The following is a 25555-nucleotide window of genomic DNA, read 5'->3' on the forward strand; positions in this document are numbered from 1 at the left end:
CACCATTAATAATAAATCCTTTAGTCTCTGAACCAGAAGTCTCACCTATTTTGGCAGCATCCATAGAACTACACAGGCTAACTTGCTAGCTTATAAGTAAAGTTTCAGACTCTTCACATTTCTCAACACATCCTACATTAAATATTATGTATATACATATAAAATACATATATATATATATATATATATATATATATATATATATATATATATAGTGCTCACCAATAGGGAGCCTAAAATCTAGCATGGGAAATTTATAAACAGGAAATTATGACAACAGAATAACAAGTACTCATTCATTCACTCTTCATTCACTTGACAAAGATGTACTGCGTACACACTATATGTTTGGCACAGGTATAGAGTCTTCTAAGAAGACAGAAAAGTAAAATGGGGAAAAGAAAACAGAAAAAAATCTCTGTCTTCATGGCATTTAAATAATGTGAGTGAGAAAGGTAGGGATACTAGGTGAGATATTGAAAAACAAAAGAAATAGGTAAGACATATATAATTCATTTAATGATAATAAGGCAAAAAAAAAAAAGAGAAAGGAATAGAGCATGACAGAGTAGGGTTGAAAATTCACAGATGGTGATCAAGGGAGGTGTCCTAGAAAACCTGACAACTAGGTAAACTCAGAGCAATCACTTTAATTTTTTGGCCTTAATTTTGAGGTATTGGAAACAATTAGGGATGCTTTAACAAATTCTGACTTAATCCCATCCCCATGGCTACTGTACTGAGAAAAGATAAAAATAAGGTGACATCAGCAAGAAAAGGAGATTTCAAAAATTCCGATAAGGAATGATAATGGTCTGGACCAGGGAGGTAATGAGGAGATAAAAACGAGGCATTCTGGTTATATTTTAAAGGCAGACATGATAGAAATAACTGGCATCAGTTACAAAATGTAAAAAAAAGATGAATCCATATGATTTTGAAGTCTTTGACCTGAGCATCTGAAACAATGGCAACGGGGGCGGGCCAGGATGCAAAGGAGTGGGGTCCTCCACACACCGGCCCCACCAACACCCCTAGATAACTTTCAAACCATCCTGAACACCTCAAATTCGAACTGAGATGTAAAGAACGCTACAGAGAGAAGGCTTTTCGCTTCTGACAAGGCAGGAAGGCGGAAAACAATAAAATAAAAAAGAATCCGGTGGGGGAGGGCCGCGAGGAGCCGCCGAGGCCGGGGAGAGCCTCGGGACAGGGCGCCCCGCCCGGGAAGCGGGCACGTTGACAATCCCCACGACTCTTCCCGGACGGAAAGGCGCTCAGCAGGGACCCGGGCGGGATCCCGGGGCGCCGGGGAGAGCGCGCCCCACAGCCGCCCATCTCCGTAAAGGGCCGGAGCGCGCCCCGCGGGGCCTGGGGGCGCAGCCGGAGGGTCGGGCGGGGCTCCGGGCGGAGGGGGCTCCCCGGGAGCGCGACTCCAGCGGCGCAGGCCCCGGACCCCAGGCCTCCGGGGGACACAGCCGGGATCCTGCGCTGCCCCGGGACGGGCCGAGGCGGGGAGGGCCCAGGACAGCGAGGAGGCTCCTGCTCCGGCGCCCCGACCTGTGCAGATCGGCGCCCCCGCCCCGGGAGCACCCAGGCCCCTGCGGACTGGGAGCCGCGGTGGTCACGGCGGGAGCGGACTCCAGGGCTGGGGAGACCTGGCCGCCGCCTGTGGGGTTGTCCCTCCTGGTGTCACCCTGTGCCTGGGAGAGGCGGGGCTGCCAGGGGACAGGGGCCTCACCGGGGCAACAGCTCCCCCTGAGCCCTACACCCGGCAGGGGGGCGGGGCAGCGCCCAGGTGCACACACCTGCGAGTCAGCACAGCAGCCCCTCCCCCGAAGACCAGCTGGAAGGTCAGGGCAAGAGCAAGTTCACCGAGCAGCACTGGAAAGCTCCAGGGCAAGTCCAGGGATTTACACGATATAGAACCAGAGGGTACCCCTCCTATTTTTTTCCTGCCTATTCCACTACAACTTGTTTTTATATCAGACTGTAAATTTTCTTTTTTTTCCTCTTTCCCACCTTACTACAATATTTTACCAACTCTTCATTTTTAAGATGCTTCCTTTTTGACTTTCAAATTTCTACAATGACACGTCCTAGATATACTTTCCACTTCTAGATTCCCTACAACATACTCAATTTTGGGATATATACAAGATATGGTTTTTGTTTTGTTTTGTGTTTTCTCTCTGCCTCATTTTGTTCTACAATGGCACAAGTTCATACCTTCTAAACCATGCCAGCATGCACCCAGAACCAAGTGGTATACCGTGCTGGTTCATTCTGTGAGATTATACTCTCTCTGCATTCCCATTCTGCCCCCCTCTTTTATTTCATTTATGTTTTGGTGGTCATTGGTGGGGCTCTCTACATGTATTTCTGGTTTATATAAATTTAGAACTGAGCATCTTCTAACATACAGAACTTAATATACTCAGAACCAAGAGGATCAACCAATCAACATACAGAACTTAATATACTCAGAACCAAGAGGATCATCCTCAACCAAGAGGATCAACCAAGAGGACCCCTCAGGTAGACTACGTTCTCCCTCCACTACAACTTCGTCACCACCACCATCTCCCTTTTTTCTTTTCTTTTTTCTCTTTTTCCTCTTTTGTTTTTTGTTTTGTTTTATTTTATTTTATTTTTTTACTTTTTCCTTCTTCTATGGTATTTTTGGCCTTTTATCTTTTATTGCTTTGTTTAAAAATTTATTTTTCACTTTAGTGGCCCTTTCCTTTAATTTTGTTCTCATCTTCGTTTTCATTTTCTGGTCTCTGACCTCATCAGAATCATCTACGGTGAAATTTACTTAGGTCGTGACTGATATTCCTGACTCAGCCCGTTCACACAGCCACTGTGCACTGAACAAAATGACTAGAAGAATTAACCACAAAAGAAAGAAGCGAAACAGTACTCTCTGTAACAGAGTTACAGAAAATGGGTTACAATTTGATATCAGAAAGCCAATTCAGAAGCCCAATTATAAAGCTCCTGGTGGCTCTGGGGAAAAAAAGCATAAAGGACTCTAGAGACTTTGTTACTACAGAATTTAGCTCTAATCAGGTTGGAATTAAAAATAAATTAAATGAGATGCTAGCCAAACTGATGTCCTAACAGCTAGGGTTAATGAGGGGGGGAGAGTGAGTAACATAGAAGACAAGGTGATAGCAAGGAAGAAAGCTGAGGAAAAAAGAGAAAAACAATTTAAAAACCATGGGGAAAGGTTAAGGGAAATAAATGACAGCCTCAGGAAACAACTGGGGTTCCAGAAGACGCCAAGAGGGAGAGAGAACCAGAAAGTATATTTAAACAAATAATAGCTGAGAACTTCCCTAATTTGGGGAGGGAAACAGGCATTTAGAGCCAGGAAATAGAGAGGTCACCCCCCAAAATCAATAAAAACTGTTCAACACCTTGACATTTAATAGCGAAACTTGCAAATTCCAAAAATAAACAGAAAATCCTTAAAGCAGCCAGAGACAAGAGATTCTTAACTTATATGGGGAGAAATATCAGATTAACAGCAGACCTCTCCACAGAGACCTGGCAGGCCAGAAAGGGCTGACAGAATATATTCATGGTACTAAATGAGAGGAACATGCAGCCAAAAATATTTATTCAGCAAGGCTGCCATTCCAAACAGGAGGAGAGATAAAGAGCTTCCAAGATAGGCAAAAACTGAAAGAGTATGTGACCACAAAACCAGCTCTGCAAGAAATATTAAGGGGAACACTGTAAAAAGAAGAGGACACCCAAATAAATAATCCCTAAAAACAGAGACTGAATAGGTATTACGATGACACTATATTCATATCTTTCAATAGTTTCTCTGAACATGAATGGGCTAAATGATTCCATCAAAAGACACAGGGCTTCGGCCTGGAAAAAAAATAAAATTAAAAAACCCATCTATTTGCTGTCTACAGGAGACTCATTTGAGAGCTAAGGACACATCCAGTCTGAAAATGAAAGGGTGGAGAACAAGTTACCATTCAAATGGTCCTCAAAAGAAAGCAGGGGTAGCAATCCTCACATCAGATAAATTAAAGTTTATCCGAAAGACTGTAACAAGAGATGAAGAGGGACACTGTATCATACTTAAAGTGTCTATCAAACAAGAATACCTATCAATCATGAATATTTATGCCCCTAATGTGGGAGCTGCCAAGTATATCAGTCAATTAATAACCGAAATAAAGACACACTTAGATAATACACTAATAGTGGGAGGCTTTAACATGGCACTTTCTGCAAATGACAGATCTTCTAAGCACAACATCACCAAAGAAACAAGGGCCTTAAATGATACACTGGACCAAATTTCACCTATATATACAGAATTTTGCATCCAAATGCAACTGAATACACATTCTCCTTAAGTGCATGTGAAACTTTCTCCAGAATAAACCACATACGGGGTCACAAATCGGGTCTCAGCCAATACCAAAAGATTGAGATTGTCCCCTGCATACTTTCAGACCACAATGCTTTGAAACTAGAACTCAATCACAAGGAGATATTTGGAAGAAACTCAAACACATGGAGGTTAAAGAGTACCGTGCCAAAAGATGAAAGGGTCAACCAGGAAATTAGAGAAGAATTAAAAGATTCATGAAACTAATGAAAACGAAGACACAACCTTTCAAAATCTTTGGGATACAGCAAAAGCAGTCCTAAGAGGGAACTACATCACAATACAAGCCTCCCTCAAGAAATTGGAAAAAATTCAAATACACATGCTAATCTTGCACCTAAAGGAACTGGAGAAAGAACAGCAAATAAAACCTACACCCAGCAGAAGAAGAGAGTTAATAAAGATCTGAGTAGAACTCAACGAAATAGAGACCAGAAGAGCTGTAGAACAGATCAAAAAAACCAGGAGTCGGTTCTTTGAAAGAATTCATAAGATAGATAAACCATTAGTCAGCCTCATTCAAAAGAAATTAGAAAATATTCCAATTATAAAATCATGAATGAAAGGGGAGAAATCACAATCAATACCAATGAAATACATACAATTTTAAAAACGTATTATGAGCAGCTATATGCCAATAAATTAGGCAATCTAGAAGAAATGGACGCATTTCTAGAACACCACAAGTTACCAAAACTGGAACAGGAAGAAATAGAAAACCTGAACAGGCCAATAACCAGAGAGGAAATTGAAGCAGTCATCAAAAACCTCCCAAGACACAAAAGTCCAGGGCCAGATGGCTTCCCATGGGAATTCTATCAAATGTTTAAGAAGAAACAATACCTATTCTACTAAAGCTGTTCCAAAAGATAGAAAGGGATGGAATACTTCCAAAATCATTCTATGAGGCCAGCATCACCTTAATTCCAAAACAAAAGAGCCCACCAAAAAGGAGAATTATACACCAATATCACTGATGAACTCAGATGCAAAAATTCTCGACAAGATACTAGCCAATAGGATCCAACAATACATTAAGAAGATTATTCGCTATGACCAAGTGGGATTTATCCCCCGGATGTAGGACGTTCAACACTCGTAAAGCAATCAATGTGATAGATCATATCAACAAGAGAAAAAACAAGAACAATATGATCCTCTCAATAGATGCAGAGAAATCATTTGACAAAATACAGCATCCATTCCTGAACAAAACCCTTCAGAGTGCAGGGATAGGGGGAACATTCCTCAGCATCTTAAAAGTCCTCTACAAAAGCCCACAGCAAATATTATTCTCAATGGGGAAACACTGAGAGCCTTTCCCGTAAGATCAGGAACAAGACAGGGATGTCCACTCTCACCACTGCTACTCAACATATTGTTAGAAGTCCTAGCCTTAGCAATCAGATGACAGAAAGAAATAAAAGGCTTTCAAATTGGCAAAAAGAAGCCAAACTCTCCGTCTTTGCAGATGACATGATACTGTACATAGAAAACCCAAAAGCCTCCACCCCAAGATTTCTAGAACTCATACAGCAATTTGGCAGTGTGGCAGGATCAAAATCAATGCCCAGAAGTCAGTGGCATTTCTATACACTAACAATGAGACTGAAAAAAGTGAAATTAAGGAATCAAACCCTTACAATTGCACCCAAAAGCATAAGATACTAGGAATAAACCTAACTAAAGAAGTAAAGGATCTATACCCTAAAAACTACAAAGTATTTCTGAAAGATATTGAGGAAGACACAAAGAGATGGAAAAATACTCCGTGCTCATGGATTGGAAGAATTAATATTGTGAAAATGTCTATGCTACCCAGGGCAATTTACATGTTCAATGCAATCCCTATCAAAATACCATGGACTGGGCAGCCCCACTGGCACAGGAGTTTAGTGCCGCCTGTGGCCCGGGGCCTGATCTGGAGACCCTGGATCGAGTCCCACCCCAGGCTCTCTGCATGGAGCCTGCTTCTCCCTCTGCCTGTGTCTCTGCCTCTCTCTCTCTCTCTCTGCATCTCTATGAATAAAAAAAATGCCATGGACTTTCTTCACTGTGTTGGAACAATTCATCTTAAGGCTTGTGTGGAATCAGAAAAGATTCTGAATAGCCAGGGGAATATTGAAAAAGAAAACCAAAGCCAGGGGCAACACAATGCCAGATTTCAGCTTGTACTACAAACCTGTGGTCATCAAGACAGTGTGGTACTGGCACAAAAACAGACACATAGATCAATGGAACAGAACAGAGAACCCAGAAATGGGCCCTCAACTCTATGGTCAACTAATAATTACCAAAGCAGGAAAGATTATCCACTGGAAAAATGAAGGTCTTCATTAAATTCTCTTCAATAAATGGTGCTGGGAAAATTGGACAACCACATGCAGAAGAATGAAACTAGACCACTCTCTTGCACCAGACACAAAGATAAACTCAAAATGGATGAAAGATCTAAATGTGAGACAAGATTCCATCAAAATCCTAGAGGAGAACACAGGCAACACCCTTTTTGAACTTGGCCACAGCAACTTCTTGCAAGATACATCTATGAAGGGAAGGGAAACAAAAGCAAAAATGAATTACTGGGACTTCATCAAGATAAAAAGCATTTGCACAGCAAAAGAAACAGTCAACAAAACTAAATGACAACCTACAGAATGGGAGAAGGTATTTGCAAATGACATATCAGATAAAGGGCTAGTATCCAAAATATATAAAGAACTTATTAAGCTCAACAGCAAAAAACCAAACAATCCAATCATGAAATGGGCAAAAGACATGAACAGAAATCTCACCAAAGAAGACAAAGACATGGCCCACAAGCACATGAGAAAATGCTCTGCATCACTTGCCATCAGGGAAATACAATTCAAAACCACAATGAGATACCACCTCAAAGCAGTGAGAATGGTGAAAATTAACAAGGCAGGAAACAACAAATGTTCGAGAGGATGTGGAGAAAGGGGAACCCTCTTGCATTGTTGGTGGAATGTGAACTGGTGCAGCCACTCTGGAAAACTGTGTGTGGGTTCCTCAAAGAGTTAAAAATAGAACTGTCCTATGACCCAGCAATTGCACTGCTGGAGATTTACCCCAAAGACACAGATGCAGTGAAAAACCGAGACACTTGCACCCCGATGTTTCTAGCAGCAATGTCCACAATAGCCAGACTGTGGAAGGAACTTTGGTGTCCATCAAAAGATGAATGGATAAAGAAGATGTGGTCTATGTATACGATGGAATATTACTCAGCCATTAGAAAGGATGAATATCATTTGCTTCAACGTGGATGGAATGGGATGGTGTTATGCTGAGTGAGGAAAGTCAATCAGAGGAGGACAAACATTATATGGTTTCATTCATTCAGGGAATATAAGAAATAGTGAAAGGGATTATAGGGGAAAGGAGGGAAAATGAGTGGGAAATATCAGAGAGGGAGACAGAACATGAGAGACTCAAGTATTGGAAATGAATGAGGGGTAGTGGAAGGGGAGACAGGTCGGGGGATGGGGTGACTGGGTGATGGACACTGAGGGGAGCACTTGACAGGATGAGCACTGGGAGTTATATGTTAGCAAATCAAACTTCAATTAAAAATATTTTTAAAAAATGAAACAATGGAAACACCATTTATGAAATGGAGAAGACTGTGAAGAAGTAGGTTTTCGGTGAGTTGGAAACAGGACCTATGTTTTGGACATGCTATATTTAAGATCCTGTTAGGTATTCAAGTAATCATGTCTAGCAGAGACGTAGATATATTAATCAGTCTGTACCTCAGGTGAAAATTTCAGGCTGGAGATATAAATCAGAAAATAATCAAAGTGGCAAGAATAAGGCACAAAAATAAGAGAAAGATTAAGAGTGATTCCTAATGTCAAGGACATCAAGTCAAGTAGCTATTAAACTATCAATGTCAAAAGCTGGTGATAGGTTTGATGAAGGTTGAGAAGAGACCCCTGGATCTAAATCACTGGTGACTTTGATGAGAACAGTGTCTGCTTGATGGTAACAGCAAAGCCCTCACTAAAGTGAATTAAAAAGAAATTCTAAAGATAAAAGCTAAAGGCAATATATATAATTATTTTTAGGTATATATTTTGTAAAGAAAAGGGGAAAATGATGTGATAGCTGAGGAAGAATTAGGATGGAGAGAAAAACATTTTTTTTAAGATGTGAGATACAAAAACTGTCTTTAGGCCAATAGAAAAGTCTCTGGAGTCATGTCAGGCAGGCATGGGTTCTACTTACAGGAGAAAGGGGTGACAATTGCTGGGAGCATGGACAGTTTATCCAGGATAAAGGAGAAAAGAGAGTTTGTAGATAGGTTGAAGGCTTGTTGGAGCTTACTAAAATCTTTCTGATTGTTCCTATTTTCTCAGTGAAATAAGATATAAGATCATCAGCTGAGGCTAGGGACATGAACGCTGAAGATGGATATTAAAGACAGGAGAAAAATGTGCTATACCCTGAGGTAAATGGGTGAGTGAATGGAGTAGAGAAATACAATGATTCCTCGGAAGTACAAGGACAAAATTAAGGCAGTGATCATCCATATACAGTGAGGACAGACAACACTGCTTTGTTTTCTTCCCCAGCCACATTCAGCTGGGCAGCTGAGGGGGCTGAGAGGCACAGTTAATCTGTTAGTGCTGGGCAGCTCAGGTGGCTCAGCAGTTTAGCACTGCCTTCAGCCCAGAGTGTGATCCTGGAGACCCAGGATCGAGTCCCACATCAGGCTCCCTGCAGGGAGCCTGTCTCTCCCTCTCTCTCTGTCCCTTTGTGTCTCTCATGAATGAATAAATAAACCTTTTTATGAAAATCTGTTAGTGCTTTAGTGACTATCAAAGGACAACAAGGAAGTTGAAGGTCGACGTAAGGCAGTCATTCCAATATGAAGCAATGGAATTTAAACTGCCTAAGAAAGGAAGTCAGATATGAAAGGATGAGAGACACTGAAGTGTTGGTATGATCAGCAGATTGTAGGTACTGGTAACACTGGTATATTGATGGAATGGTAGAAACACAGGAAGAGAGCTAAAAATGGTAGGAAGTAGCTAAAAAAGGAAGATGGTTGCAGATTAGGGGTTCTAGTTACTGCTAAGAAAACACATACTACTTTTCATGCAAAAGGGAGAATGACTCAGAAGGTGGAACCAAGAGTCCAGACAACAGAAGTAAGAACCCATATCTAACAACCAAATTAAAGAACTCCAGCTCAAGTTTTCCCAGCTACATTTCAAAACTGCTTTGAACCAATGACTTCTTTTTCTACCTTCCATTCTCCCTCTCCTTTTTAACTAAAATGTCAGGTGTTATCCTGATGTCAATCTTATGATTATATGTTAAGAATTTTGGAAGCAGATAACTTCTATAGTTAATTTCACAGGTCAACAGATGGAAGGAATTGTGTCTAGGAGATATACTACATTTACCTGATAATTTGCGTGATGATTTCTAGACTTACAGAGAGACTAGATTTAATTGAAGATTTGGGCTTTTTATTGTGGCTATAATGGAGTGAGGTCCTTGGAAATCATGGGAAAAGTTGAATGCATTTTGTATATGAGAGGAATCACAGGGACCAGCGATTAAATTACAGTAAGCAGATTTGTAACATAGCCCTCATGCTCTCCAACCCCTGCTGTTATAACATTATTAAGTTATGTTACATGGCAAAGGAGTTTTGCCAATGTAACTAAGGCTACTAATCAGTTGATCTTAAGATATGAAGCTATCTGTTTAAACTAACCTAATCAAATATAGTCATGACTACCATTATTAACATGTACTCATTAATGAAATTTCACAATCCAAATATAATTATGAGATCCTGATGAGCCTGAGTTAATTTATATTTCCATATATACATATATGGAAATATGTGTATACATATATCACAATTTATGTATGTGTATATATAGCCCAAAATATATAGTGTATGTATGTGTGTATCCCAAAGAAGATAAATTTAGATTCTTGCTAACTCTGAAAATTTAAGAGACAGTGGCATCACCAAGATGCTGACATAGGTCATTTCTGCTTTATTCCCCTTCAGAAAAACAACTACTGATGAACAAGACACAGCTGAGAAAATCCTAGAATAGAGATGATACTGAAACATCCCCTGCATCACAGAGACCAAGATAGACTGTATTAGAAGCGTAAGAGAAGCAACTCCTTTCTGACTACTTTGTCTTTCTCCCAGACAGGAGCAACACCACATGGAAAGGTCTTCCCTGAACCTCCAGTTCCCCCCAAAAGAAGCGAACTCAAGGGGACAATCAGCACCACCACCACTGCAGATTACTTCATGAGAGCCCCTACTCTGGTCTCGTGCCATGAGAATTGCAGGGGAAACTGTGAGGCTTGCAATAACCAACACACAGATCTTGGCAGATGCAATTCATGACTACAACTCCCTAAGTGATTAGTAATCCAAGTAGTGGCCCCAACCAGCAGCTTTGCTCATCACCAGAACCAAGTGTGGGACAAACTGTGATCAGAGAACTCACTGGAGTACATATCTGCTTGATTTGGGTTCTCATACAAGTTTTGCTGACTCTAGAAACTATATCCAAGCAAGAAGTTGTAGCTCCATTTGCTGGGGAAACTGTCTTCTGGTCCATCTTGCCAGAGGGCACTGACAAGAAAACCTAAAAGCTGTATAGCTCAGCAATACTCCAACCAAGAGGTGTGTGGGTGGTTCGGACAGTCCCCGAGGCAAAGCCAGTACAGGGTATGAAAAATTCCCCTGCTGCACCCAGGCAGGGGAATTAATTCACAGTGAAGGCTGAGGGTGCATCATGGCCTCACCCATAAGAAAAACTCGTTTGGGGAACATGTGAGCAAGGCCAGGAGGCACCCCTCCCAACCCCACCCAAGCAAGTAACCTGAAACACAGCCACACCCACTGTGGCTCCCAGGCCCCATCTGACCAGAAGGGCTGGCAAGGATATCTGGAAGCTCTGTAACCAACAATGTGTAAGCCAATAAGCAGAAAGGCAGAGCTAACTGTCTAGAGCAAAGCCAGTACCAGGTGTCGAGGGGTGGCCTGCTGTACCTAGGCAGAGGAATTAACTCATAGCCAAGGTAGAGAGTAGCTTCTGGCTCTTACTGAGTCAAAAGACAGAAAAGCAGAGAAGCCTGGAGCAGCACCTCTCCATCCCATTCAGAAAAGGGAACTAAAACAGCCCCACCACTGAGGATAGCATCTCCCAGCCCCACCTGACCAGAAGGGCTGGTGAAAAAAGGGAGCTACAAAAAGCCAGCAATACTGTAGCCAAGAGACAGACAGGCATATACAACAGTGAGCAGAACAAAGCCAGTGGCTCATATTTGGCCAGGGAACTTGGGACACAGGTCAGGATAAGATAAAACACAAAGAGCTTTATTGCCTTTAAAGGTGCCCCTCCCACTGCTCCTGGGCAGAGAAACTAATTCATGGCCCCAATTATATTAATATAGCCTTCAGCTTTTGTGACCTGGGAACTTAACAAGACCACATGGGGAGCTGCTGTACAGGCCATCCAAAAGCTCTGCTTCTAGCTGCACTTGAAAAGAGAGAACAGCCCATGGCTTTCTACATCTGCAGAGCAGATGACCAAGAAATTCAGTGCACACTCTTGTGTTGATTCAGGTACCCTCAAATGAGCCATGCGGACACTGGGTCCTCCCCTGCTAGTGAAGGGAAATGAATTTACAGCCCTGTCTACTAAATATAGTACCCAGTTCAGACCATCTAGTAAGCCAGATGGAAAATTCATGCAACTGGGGGGGGGGCATCCTACAGATTTCCACCTCTTTCCCTATACCCAAACTTAGAGCTTGGAAAGTTGCCTTGCCAAAAACTAGACCATAATAGCAGGTACCACCTGCCCAGTGACTTAAACTGAGGTGACTATTGAAGATCTATCTCTGCCAAAGCAAATCTATAGAGTCTAGAAGAGGAGCCAAATTATTCAAGTGTGCAGATACCAATGTAAGAAATCAAAGATAACAAAATCCAAGTAAATATGAGACCATCAAAGGAAACTAATAGGGACGCCTGTGTGGCTCAGTGGTTGGGCACCTGCCTTTGGCTCAGGGTGTGATCCTGGATTCCCAGGTTCAAGTCCCGCATCAGGCTCCTTGCATGCAGTCTGCTTGTGTCTCTGCATCTTTCTCTCTCTCTCTCTCTCTCTCATGAATAAATAAATAAAATCTTAAAAAAAAAGGAATCTAATAAAGTTCTAAAAACTGACCCTAAAAAAATGAAGATCTAGGAACTATCAGATTTATAATAATTTTCTTAACTTTAGGTAACTACAATAACATACAGACAATTAAATGAAATTAGGAAAATAATCCATGAAAACAACAAGAAGTTTGACAAAGAAATAGCAACCAGAAAAAAAAACAACAAACCCAGAAATAAAGAGAAATCCTAGAGTTAAAAAAAAATAGTAATTGAGCTGAATTAGTTAGTAGAATTTCAAAAGTACACTTAGCCATGCAGAAGGAAAGAATTAGTGACCTAAAAATATAAGACATAGAAAAATTATCCCGTCAGAGAAACAAAAAGATAAAATGAGAAAGAGTGAAAAAATCCTAAGGGACTCATAAATACAATGGGAATTCCAGGAAAAGAGAATGAGAAAGGGCAGAAGCAAACTGAAAGCAATAGTGGTTAAACATTTCCCAAACCTGGGAAGAGAAATGAACATACAGAACCATAAGGCTCAAAAGACTTGAAATAGGCTGACTTTGAAAAAGGCTGTACCTGAAATAGGCTGACTTTGAGAAAAGCTGTACCAAAAAGGATCAATTAAATTGTCAAAGCCAAAGAAACCATTTTAAAAGCATTAAGGAAAAAAGAGAAAAGTACATACACGGGAACTTCTATGACTATAAGCAGATTTCTCAACAAAGACTTTTTAGGGCAGGACAAAATGGGATGACATATTCAAAATATTGAAGAATAATTAAGAATTCTATACCCAGCAGAGCTGTCCTTTAGCAATGGAGAAATAAAGACTTTTCCCAAACAAAAGATGAGGGAGTTCATTACCACTACACCTGCCTTCTAAGAAACACTAAGGGAATTAAGGGAATTCTGAGTAAAAGTAAAACATAAGCCTTATAAAAATATAAAAAGAAAGTATAGGGATGCCTGGGTGGCTCAGTGGTTGAGCGTCTGCCTTTGTGGTTCAGGGCATGATCCTGGAGTCCAGGGATCAAGTCCCACATCAGGCTCCCTGCATGGAGCCTACCTCTCTGTCTATGTTTCTGCCTCTATCTGTGTGTGTCTCTCATGAATAAATAAATAAAGTTTAAAAAAAGAAAGTATAAAACTCACTGGTAATAGTAAACAGTTAAGGTTAGATTCTGTAATATGGTTATGGTGGTACATCATTCACTTACAACTCTAGTTTAAAAGTTAAAATAAATGTAGTAAAAATACAATAACTACAGTAATTGTTATTAGTTACAAATACAAAAATATGTAAATTTTATAAGAAATTACCTAAAATATGAGGGGGAGAAGAAGTAGAAGTATCAACTTTAGGAATTTCAGGAAGTAAAGTTGTTATCAGCTTAAAATAGGGTTTGTGATTTTAAGATGTTTTATGTAAGCCCATGAAAACCACAAAGGAAAAAACTGTAGCAATCACACAAAAGAACAGGACAAAGAAGGCAAAGGATACTAGTACCAAAATACATTAAAACAAAAAAGAAAACATGGAACAATACATCTCCAAAGCAACTAGAAAACATTTAGACATGGAGAGAGAAGGAGAGACATGGGCAGAGGGAAAAGGAGGCTCCCCATGGGGAGCCAGATGCAAGACTCGATCACAGGACCCTAGGGTCACGCCCTGAGCCAAAGACATATGCTCAACCACAGACCACCCAGCATCCCAAAAGCAAGTTTTTAAAGGGCAAAAATAAGTCCTGATCTATCAATAGCTACTTTAAATGTAAATACTTCTCCAACCAAGACAGACAGAATAGCTAAATGAATTTAAAAGAGAAAGAAAGAAAGACCTAATATTTTAGCCTCAAAGACACACATAGACTGCAACTAAAGGGAAAGGAAGAGATATTTCAAGAAAATGGTAATGAGAAAAAAAAGCAGGAATAGCTGCATTTATATCAAACCAAGAGGCTTTAAAATCATAAAAAAGAGAGGCACCTGGGTGGCTCGGTTAATTAAGTGTATGCTTTGGGCTCAGGTCATGATCCCCAGGGTCCCCAGCAGGGAATTTGCTTCTCCCTCTCCCTCTACCCCTACTCATGTTCTCCCTCCCTCTCTCAAGTAAATAAGTAAAATATGTGAAAAAAAGAAAAAAACAAAGTAAAACTATAAAAAGAGAGAACAAAAAGGTCATTATTTAATGATAAAAAGGTCAACACATCAACAAGATATAACAACTAGATATTTATGGAACCAACATCAAAGCATCCGAATAAATAAAGCAAAAAAGAACAGAGGTAAGAGATGAAATAAACACTAATACAATAACAGTTAAAGACTTTAACATGTTACGCTCAACAATAGTAGATTATCCAAGGAATCTATAAGTTAATAGCAGATTTGAACAATGCTAGAGGCCCAATGGACTTAGACGTATACAAAACATTCTGTGCAATAACAGCCAAACACATTCTTCTTAAGTGCACATGGAACATTGTCTAGGATAGACTATATGGTAGGCCATAAAACAGGCCATACCAAATTTGAGAAAATTAAAACCATATCAAATATTTTTCTCTGACCACAATGATGTGAAAAGAAGTTGAGGGCAGCCCGGGTGGCTCAGCAGTTTAGCGCCGCCTTCAGCCCAGGGCGTGATCCTGGAGACCTGGGATTGAGTCCTGCATGCTGCTCCCTGCATGGAGCCTTCTTCTCCGTCTCCTGTGTCTCTGCATCTCTCTCTCTCTCTCTCTCTCATGAATAAATAAATAAATAAAACCTTTTTTAAAAAAAGACAATAGAAGTTGAAAATAAGGAAAACAGGAAAATTCATGAATACTCAGAAATTAAATAACACATTCCTGAACAATCAATGAATCCAAAAAAAATGGGGGGGAATAAAAGTTCCTTGAGACAAATGAAAATGGAAACATTACAAAAATTAAGGGGTGAAGCAAAAGCATTTCTAGGAGGAAAGTTCATACCAATAAATGTCTACATTAAAAGGCAAGAAATATTCCAAATAAATAACCTAACTCTATCCTTAATGAACCAGAAAATAACTGAGCCCAAAGTTAGCAAAGAAAATGGAAAACAATGAAGATTAGAGCAGAAATAAATGAAATGGAGAAATTAAAAACAATAGAAAAGTTAACCAAACTAATAGTTGTTTCTTTGAAAAGATAAACAAAATTGATACATTTTAACAGGAAAAAAAAAAACTCAAATTACAAAATTATAAGTGAAAAGGGAGATATTACAATGAATACCACAAAGGTACAAAAATTCATACAAGGTTACTACAAACAACTATACACCAGGAAACTGACAACTGAGAAGATATAAAAAAATGTCTTTGAAACATACAACTTACTAAAATGGCATCAGGAATAAATAGAAAATAAATAGACTAATTACTAGTAAGGAGAGTGAATCAGAAAAGGAAGAAAGGAAGAAAGGAAGGAAGGAAGGAAGGAAGGAAGGAAGGAAGGAAGGAAAGAAGGAAGGAAACAGAGAACAAAGGAAAGAAAGAGAAAGAGAAAAAGAAAAAAGAAAAAAGAAAAAAAAAAACAGAAAAAGAAGTTCCTATGAAGAAAAGCCTAGAACCAGATGGCTTCACTGGTATATTTTACCAAACTTCTAAGAATTAATATACCAATATTCTCAAACTTCTCCAAAAAAACAAAAAGCAGAGAACATTCCCAATAAGCCTTATGAGGTCAGCACTATCTTCATGCTGAAAGACAGATGAGAACCCTACTAAAAAAGAAAACTATAGGCCAATATCCCTGATGATTATAAATGTGAACATTCTCAGCAAAATACTAGAAAAGATATCAGCAGCCTATTAAAAGGACCATTCACCATAATCAACTTGGATTTATCCCTGGGATGAAAGGATGGCTCAAAATATGGAAATCGATCAATGTGATACATCACATTAATAGAGTGAAAGAAAAGAATCCTATTATCATCTCAATAGACACAGAAAAAGCATTTGACAAAATCCAACAGTCATTCATGAAAAAAACAGTTAACAAATGAGGTATGGAAGTAACATGCCTCAAAATAATAAAGGCCATATTGACAAGCCCATAGCTGATGTCACACTCAATGGTGAAAGGTTGAAAGCTTTTCTTCCAAAATCAGGAACAAGATAAGGTGCCCACTCTCACCACTCCTCTTCAATATAGTACTAAAAGTCCTAGCTAGAGCAATTAGTCAACAAACAGAAAAGGCATCAGAATTCAAAAGGTAGAAGTAAAATGGTCTCTGTTTGCAAATAACATGTTTTTGTATAGAGAAAATCCTAAATATTCAACAAAAAAACTGTTAAAATAATCAACAAATTGAGCCAAGTTGTAAGACACAAAATTGACATACAAAATAAAATTTCTATAATAACAAATTTTCTGAAAAGGAAATAAAGAAACATATCCAATTTATAATTGCATGAAAAACAATAAAATACTTAGGAATAAATTTAAGGAAGTGAAAGATCTATGCTAACAACTGTAAGACAATGATGAAAGCAATTGAAGAAGACATAAATGAATGGAAAGATAGGGCAGCCCAGGTGGCTCAGCAGTTTAGTGCCACCTTCGGCCCAGGGTGTGATCCTGGAGACCCAGGATCAAGTCCCACGTTGGGTTCCCTGCATGGAGCCTGCTTCTCCCTCTGCCTCTGCCTGTGTCTCTGTTTCTTTCTCTGTATCTTTCATGAATAAATCAATAAAGTCTTTTAAAAAATGGAAAGGTATCCTATGTTACTGGACTGCAAGAATCACTATTATTAAAATGTCAATACTACCAAAAACCATCTATAGATCAATGCAGTCCCTATTGAGATTCCAGTGGCTTTTTTTATTTTAGCAAAATTCGAAAAAAAAAAAACCTAAAATTTATATGAAGCAAAAAAAAAAAAAAAAAAAAAAAAAAAAAGCAAAGAAATCCCGAGAAAGAACAAGGCATGAGGCATTATTGTTCCTGATTTTTTATATTTATTATAAAGCCATGGTCACTAAAACAGTAGAGTACTGGCACAGAAGCAAAGAGAACAATGGAATAAGGAATTCAGACACAAATCCAAGCATATATGGTCAACAAATATTTGACAAGCGAGTCAAGAATGCTCAATGAAGAATTGTCTCTTCAATAAATGATGTTGCAGCAAATGGATACTCACATGTAAAAGAATGAAACTGGGCCCATAGCTTACACCACTCACAACATTAACTCAAAATTAAATAAATGCTTAACTGTGAGACCTGAAACCATGAGACTCCTAGAAGTAAAACACAGGATAAAAGCTCCTTGACACTGGTCTTGGTAATTATATTTTGGAAATCACACCTAAAATGTAACCAAAAAATAAAAAATAGACAAGTGGGAATACATCAAACTAAAAAGTTTCTTCACACCTGAGGAAGCCATCAACTAATTGAAAAGACAGCCTACAGAACAGAGAAAAAATATTCACAAACCATATATCTGATAAGGGATTAATAGCCAAACCAAATAAATAATGCACATAACTCTATGGCAGAAAAATCACCCAATTTAAAAATGAGCAAAAAACCTAATAACCATTTTTCAAAAAAAGATACACAGATAGGCAACAGGTATATGAAAAGATGTTCAACACTTCTAGTCATTAGGGAAATACAAATTAAAACTACAATGAGATACCACCTCATGCCTGTTAGAATGGCCATCATCCAAAAGACAAAAGATAACAAATGCTGGTATGGATGTAGAGGAAAGGGAACCCTTGTGCACTCTTGGGGGCGGTGTGTGTTGTAAACTGGTACAGCCACTGTGGAAAACAGAATGAAGGCTCCTCAAAAATTAAAAATAGAACTAGTTACAGTCCATTTCTGGGAATGTATCCAAAGGAATTGAAAACACAAGAAAAGATAAATGAACCTCCCGATACACAGCAGCATTATTTATAATAGCAGAAACAGGGAAACAATCGAAGTGTCCAATGATGGAGGAATGGTTAGAGCAGTTGTGGCATATATGGTTGACTCCTGAACAACGAGGTGTGATCCTCCACATAGTTGAAAATCTGCATATAAAATTTGACTTTCCAAAATTAAGAGGCAGACTCTTAATAGCTTACCGTTGACTGGAAGCCTTACTAATAGCATAAACAGTCAACTAATACATACTTTGTTTACGCATTATATGTTGTATTCTCACAATTAGGTAAACTAAAGAAAGGAAGGCGCTATGATGTATACCTTAAACCTCATTCAGTGATGTATGTCAACTATCTCTCAATAAAAGTGAAAAGAGATGAAAAGATACAATTGTCACTTGCTTTTTTGAAATATTTGCAGTAGCCTCCTACTGACTCCTCTTTCCTGAAGGACCCTAGAGGTCCAAGTTGGGAGTCATTAATCCAGTGAGGGAGGGGGGGAATGTGCTTCTCCCCCCGCCACTATCAGAGTCTTTAGTATCACCCAAGAATCTTCTATTTCTCCATTAGTCCTAGTTTCCAAGGCAAAATTTCCATAGTGATCACCACCACAGCTCCCCACCTTGCAGAGTCTACCCCTGTATACTCCATCACTCCTCTGTTACCACAGATAAATTGTTTGGGTTCCTAGCAGAGGCCATTCTCTACTCATATACTGGGTCACATCCTCTCTTGGCTATTCAACAACTCCATCTCTCCAGAAAATCCTCCCCCCTCTTGCATCACGCACACTATCCTTCTTTATTCTCCACACCTCTTCCACAAGCCTAGAGAAACATGTTGGTAAACTCTCTTGGCCCCATTTCATGTAAGAGCCACCACCTCATTTATCAGTTTTCCTAAATGAAGTCTTAGAGGTTGATGAAAATTATAACTTTCCAATTTTCTCTTGAGCTCCCTCCAATCAAGCTTTCTCCTCTTGCTAAGATCCACAATTACTTCATAACATTGTATCCGAAGTCAATTCGCAGTCCTCATCTTGGTCTATCAGCAATATGTGACAGTTAACCAGGTTTTCCACTATCCTGAAACACTGAGAACTTGCCTTTCAAGACAGTAAATTTTCTGAATTTCCTTCCTTCTTTCCTCATTGTTCCTTTCTTCATCTCTGCTGGTTCTTCCTTTGACCTTGTTTCTAGATCTTTGATCTTCTATCTTCATTACTTTAGAGAACTCTTCTAGTTGCAGGATTTAAGTGTCATCTCTATGCTGATGTCTCACCAATCTGTATCTCCAGCCTGAACCTCTTCCTTGAACTCCAGATTCATATATCTAATTCTCTATTAGACATTTTTTTTCTGGGCAGCCCAGGTGGCTCAGCGGTTTAGCACCACCTTCAGCCCAGGGTGTGATCCTGGAGCCCCGGGATCAAGTCCCATATCGGGCTCCCTGCATGGAGCTAGCTTCTCCCTCTGCCTATGTCTCTGCCTGCCTCTCTCTCTCTCTCTCTCTCTGTCTCTCTCTCTCTCTCTCTCTCTCTCACACACACACATAAATAAAATCTTTAAAAATATATATTTAAAAAATACATCTTTTCCTGAATATCTAACTGGCATCTCCAATGTAATACAACCAGGAATGATCTTCTGAGCTTTTCCTTCAAACATTCAAACATAAGTTTTTCTTAGAGACTCCTAAGGTCTTAGCAGACAGATTGTGAACCTTGGTTGCATGTTATAGTCACATGGGGGGCCTGAGTTCCACCTCCCAATGATTGTAACCCAATTGGTCATGGCATCCAGAGTTTTAGAAGCTCTCTATGTAGCTTCTCCAAAGAAGCCAAGATTGAGGACTGTAGCTCTGGATGGGTTGCTTCTTCCTTTAACCTCAAATCCTATTATTTTTTCCCCATAAACACTCTCCTCCAGCCACACTGGTCCCCTTGCTATTGCTCAACTCACCAAATATGCTCCCCTTTCAATTCCTTCTTTGTGCCTGGAACACTTTTACCTAAAATAGCCTTAAGATTTATTTCCTTATCTTTTCAAGTCTTTGCTTTAAATCACTGTGTCATTGAGATCTACTATGACCACCCTATTTAAGTTTGCAAAGTTCTCTGCCAACCACATCATTTCCCCATTACCCTTACCAGGACTTTTTTTTTTCCTTCAGCATTATGCCCTTCAAAAAGATGTAATTTACTCATTTATTATAGGTTCAGTCTCTCCCCAGTTAGGAAGCAGACTCTGAGAGCAGAGGAATATCTGCATCTTTGCTTACTGTGGGATCTCAGATCATGCATGATATATAGCAGGTACTCAAAAAACGAGCACTAGTGACATTCCTTTTTCTAATATGAAATTTTCTCCTTTCTCATTTTCATCAAATTCTTGGTTCTGTTTAAGAGTTAGACCTATTTGCTGGTATCCCAAAACAACCCTACTTAATAGTTCATCCACTTCTAATTTTTTTCCAAAGGCTTATCTTTCCTTACATTTCCTTAATTATGAGCTTCTCCTTAGGGTTTAGTATTTGACCCTTTATCCTTATTTATATTTACACTTAACAACCTCTCTCCTTTGAAAAGAGGAGACTTCATTTTTCAGACTTCAGCTAGAATGGAAAATTTAAAGTGGTGCCGCCATGTCAAAGTTTTAGTTAAGAACACTGGACCTTCCTCTCACCCAGGTAAATCCAGTACAGTATCAAAGCTTCAATTATTTATGTCAATAAATCCAAATATTGTTTCTCTAATGCACTGTTCTCTTATTAGTGTCAAAAAAAAGTAATGATCTCCTCCCTCCCTCCTGCTCCCCCCCCCCACTCTATATCTTATAAGTCAAGATAAAAATTCAGGAGTATTACTTAAAACATCCCTTTTCCCTTTCTCCCAAAACTCAGCCAAGCGTTTCTTTATTCTACTTATTAAATTTTTATTATGACCTATCTCTTCCATGTCATTTCTGTTCATGATAATCTCTTACCTTTCCTCTTAAAGCCTCCCAACTGAAACCATTATTTCCCTACTTTCCCCTTCAATACATTCTACACACTGCCAAAGTATAAACATTTAAAGACCTTTAAAATTCATGCAATTGCATTAAAATCCTTAAATGGCTTTCGTATTATTTAGTATAATAATCCTTACCATGGTTAAGCTAATACTCAACAAACTTCTCTTGCACATAAGCTCAAACTATCACAGTTTCTTTAATAAATCAAGATTACTTTCCTCCTCACTCATTTTAATGCCTTACCACAGTCCATTTCTTCTGTTTGGAACCTCCCATTTATGTTCACTTAGCTATTCAAATTCATTCTATCACATCCTTTTAAAAGTTAATGAGATTCATATAGTCAATGGATCTTGACAAAGGACTAGACAACACAGTGAAAGAAAAGGACAGTATTTTCAACAAATGATAATGTAAAACTGGACACCACATGCAAAAATACTGAGTCCAGACACAGACTTCACATCCTTCACAAATATAAACTCAGATCACAGTTCTAAATATAAAATGCAGAATTATAAAACCTCTGCAAGATAATGTAGGAGAAAATGCAGGTGAACTTGGGTATGGCTATGATTTTGATCCAACACCAGGGCATAATCCATGAAAGAAATAACTGATACACTGGACTCCATTAAAATTTTCTGTTCTGCAAACAGCAATGTCAAGAGAATAAGAAGACAAAGCACAGAGTTGGAGAAAATATTTACAAAAGAACCATCTAATAAAGAACTGTTATCCAGAATCTATATAGGGAGCGGAGGGACGGCCGTCGGAGCCGCCGAGGCCAAGTGCTGCCTGGCTGGGCCTACAAAGGGGATGTCAGGCCTCCAAAAGGAGCGCAGTGGAAGCGAGGGCCTCCCTGAGCCGCTGCTGTGACGGCCAGTGAGCGAGCCGCGGAGGATGTCCACCACCAGGACGGTCGCGCCCGCGGGGATCCCGGGGAACCCGCGGGAGGTCTCCAACCCCGCCAAGCCTGGCCGCAAGACCAAGCAGCTGCAGTACCGCAGAACGTGGTGGTAAAGACGCCCTGGAATCACCAGCTCGCCTGGCCCTTCTACCAGCCCGTGGATGCAATCAAGCTAAACTTGCCCGATTACCATAAAATCATAAACACCCAATGGATATGGGGACTATTCAGAAGAGACTAGAAAATAATTATTACTGGAGCGCCAGCGAATGCGTGCAGGACTTCCACACCATGTTTACAAATTGTTACATTTACAACAAGCCCACAGATGACACAGTGCTAACGGCCCAAGCCTTAGAGAAAATTTTTCTGCAGAGAGTGGCCCAGGTGCCCCAGGACGAAGTTGAATTATTACCCCCTGCTCCGAAGGGCAAAGGCCGGAACGCGGCGCAGGAACCCGGAGTGCAGGTGGGCAGCAAGTGGTGGCCGTGTCCTCTGTCTCCCCAGCAACCCCCTTCCAGAGCGTCCCCCCACTGTCTCCAGACGCCTGTCATTGCTGCCCCCCCTCTGCCAACCATTACCGCAAACATCACGTCGGTCCCTGCGCCCCCGCCGCCGCCCCACCCCCTCCCTCGACGCCCATCATCCATCCCTGTGGTCCCTCCCACAGCGCCTGTCGTCAAGGAAAAGGGTGCAAAGCGGAAAGCAGCCACCACGACGCCCACTCCATCCGCGAGCCGGAGCGAATCGCCGCCGCCATCGTCAGACCCCAACCAGGCCGAGGTGGGGGCTCGGCGAGAGAGTGGGGGCCGCCCCATCGCACCGCCCTGGAAGGGTCTAGAGGACGGCGAGGTGCCTCAGCATGCGGGCCGGAAGGGCGAGCTGCCGAGCACTCGCGGCACTGTGACAGCGTCCTCGAGGAAAGGCCGTGCAAGAAGCGTGCGGCCTGCGCCTGGCCCTTCTCCAGCCGGTGGACGCCGAGGCCCTGGAGCTGCACGACTACCACGACGTCACCGAGCACCCGATGGACCTCAGCACTGTCAAGAAGACGGACAGTCGCGAGTGCCCAGACGCGCAGGGCTTCGCTGCTGACATCCGGTTCATGTTCTCCAGCTGTTACCAGTACAACCCCCAGGCCACAAGGTGGTGGCCGTGGCCAGGAAGCTGCGGCCGTGTTTGAGGTGCGGTTTGCTAAGATGCCGGCTGAGCAGGGGCGCCGAGAGCAGCCGCAGCAGGGAGGAGAGCTCGGAGGAGGAGGAGGAGGAGGAGGAGCGGGCCCGGCTGGCGGAGCTGCAGGAGCAGCTGAAGGCTGTGCAGGAGCAGCTCGCCGCCCTGTCGCGGGCCCGGGAACAAGCCAGAGAGGAAGAAGGAGCCGAAGGGAAAGGAGGAGAAGGAGGAGGACGCGGACGAAGACGAGGACACGGAGAGGCACAAGGCCAAGTCTGAGGACGAGAAGGCCAAGGGGGCCCCGCCGCCAAGCAGGCCCAACCGAAGAGGGCTCCCGCTGAGAAGGCCGGCAGCGCGGCCAGGCCAGCAGGCAGCCGAAGCAGGGCGGCAAGCAGGCATCGGCCTCGACGACCCGGAGAGGAGGAGCAAGGCCTGCCCGTGAGCTAGGCCGAGGGCGCCAGCTCAGCCTAGACCACCCGGCTGCCCGGGGACACGGGGCTGCGGGGTCCACTTCATCCAGTCCCGGAGCCCTCGCTCAGGGACCCAGGCCTGAGCAGAGAGAGATTGACTTTGAGCCTCTGAAACCCACCACTGTGCGGGAGCTAGAGAGATGCGTCAAGTGTTGTTGACAGGAAAAGCCAAGGGAGCCTTTCTCCACGAGCGGGAAGAAGCAGGCGGCCAAGTCCAAGGAGGAGTTAGCTCCGGAAAGGAAGGAGTCGGAGACGCGCGGCAGGACGTCCGTGGGCAGCTGAACAACAACGAGAAGCCTGCCAAGGAGGAGAAAGCGGGCTCTGCGCCCTCGGGAGGGCCGCCCGGCTCAGCAGCAGCAGCAGCTCCTCGGTCCGGGAGCAGCAGTTCGGCGGATCCAGCTCCACTGCAGCGACTCAGACTGAGCGCTGGACTCGCACATCAGGACAAAACCAGCGAAGTCGCACCCGCCGGAACTCTGCAGTGTCCCTTGCTCTGGTTGATCTGCTGCTCTGGTTCCGCGCCTGCAGGTTTTCTTTAAAACTCAGTGTTACGGAATCCAGGGATCCCGGGTGGCGCAGCGGTTTGGCGCCTGCCTCTGGCCCAGGGCGCGATCCTGGAGCCCCGGGATCGAGTCCCACGTCGGGCTCCCGGTGCATGGAGCCTGCTTCTCCCTCTGCCTGTGTCTCTGCCTCTCTCTCTCTCTCTCTCTCTCTCTCTGTGACTATCATAAATAAATAAAAATTAAAAAAGATAAATAAACTCAGTGTTATGGAATCTTCCAGTTTTGGCTTTAATAGGTCTAAGATCTTTCTCGTGTGTATGTGAGGCTTTATGAGAAGGTGTGAACCCGCATAAAGCCTTCCCTTCCTTACTGAGTTGAGTTGCTTGGAGACGGCAACTTCAAACGCTGACCTGATGACCGTAGAAAACCATGTCAGATGTGATCTGAAGTTTCTTGCAAAGCCCCTTTCTTATGCCCAAGCTGGTCTGTAGCTCCAGAAAGCATTGTTTGAAAGGAAGTTTCTCTGAGATGGTACTGCACCGAAGGCTGTCAGCTTTGCAAACAGGCGATGTCTCTGTCCCCCCAGCTCAGCCCCGCGGCTGGGGTCACCTCTTGCTGCAGGGTGGGGGGACTGTGGAGGTGCTGCGGGCTCCAGTCCGGGCTTCTGCAGGGGTGGGGAGAGGCGGGTGGGCACCGAGGGAGGGGCCTCGGGAGCTCCTGGGAGGGAACACGGGGGCGCGTGTGCCACGGGCAGCTTTCCATACACTGAAACTTTTACCTCAACTGAAAAAAAAAAAGATAAAAAAAAAAAAACAAAACTAAACTAAAGGAGACTTTTTTGTAAGGTTCAGCAGTTTTCTACGAAAATCTAATGTAAATTTCACTATCTACATGGTAAAGTTCTGCAAGGCAAGGAGACATGGGCTGCTAAGGAAACTTGGTGTTGACTAGGGGAGGATCATTGTCTCTT

The 25555-nt window shown here is 41.9% G+C and overlaps 1 long non-coding RNA gene and 1 pseudogene across 2 annotated transcripts in view; both read left to right on the forward strand.

Moving 5' to 3' along the window:
- Window positions 1–11322, forward strand: part of LOC144309467 (uncharacterized) — a 41453-nt gene extending 30131 nt beyond the window's left edge. The window contains exon 4 of one of the 2 annotated variants that reach the window (XR_013375456.1): window positions 10482–10621. This is a non-coding gene — a long non-coding RNA (uncharacterized LOC144309467). The other variant, XR_013375455.1, reaches the window with a different exon arrangement.
- An 11116-nt stretch (window positions 11323–22438) lies between these two features.
- Window positions 22439–24798, forward strand: LOC144309474 (bromodomain-containing protein 3 pseudogene; annotated as a pseudogene).
- The last annotated feature ends 757 nt before the right edge of the window (window positions 24799–25555 follow it).

This window comes from Canis aureus, unplaced genomic scaffold (genome assembly GCF_053574225.1).
Source record: "Canis aureus isolate CA01 unplaced genomic scaffold, VMU_Caureus_v.1.0 NW_027326412.1_RagTag, whole genome shotgun sequence".
In the NCBI taxonomy this organism is placed as follows: Eukaryota; Metazoa; Chordata; class Mammalia; order Carnivora; family Canidae; genus Canis; species Canis aureus.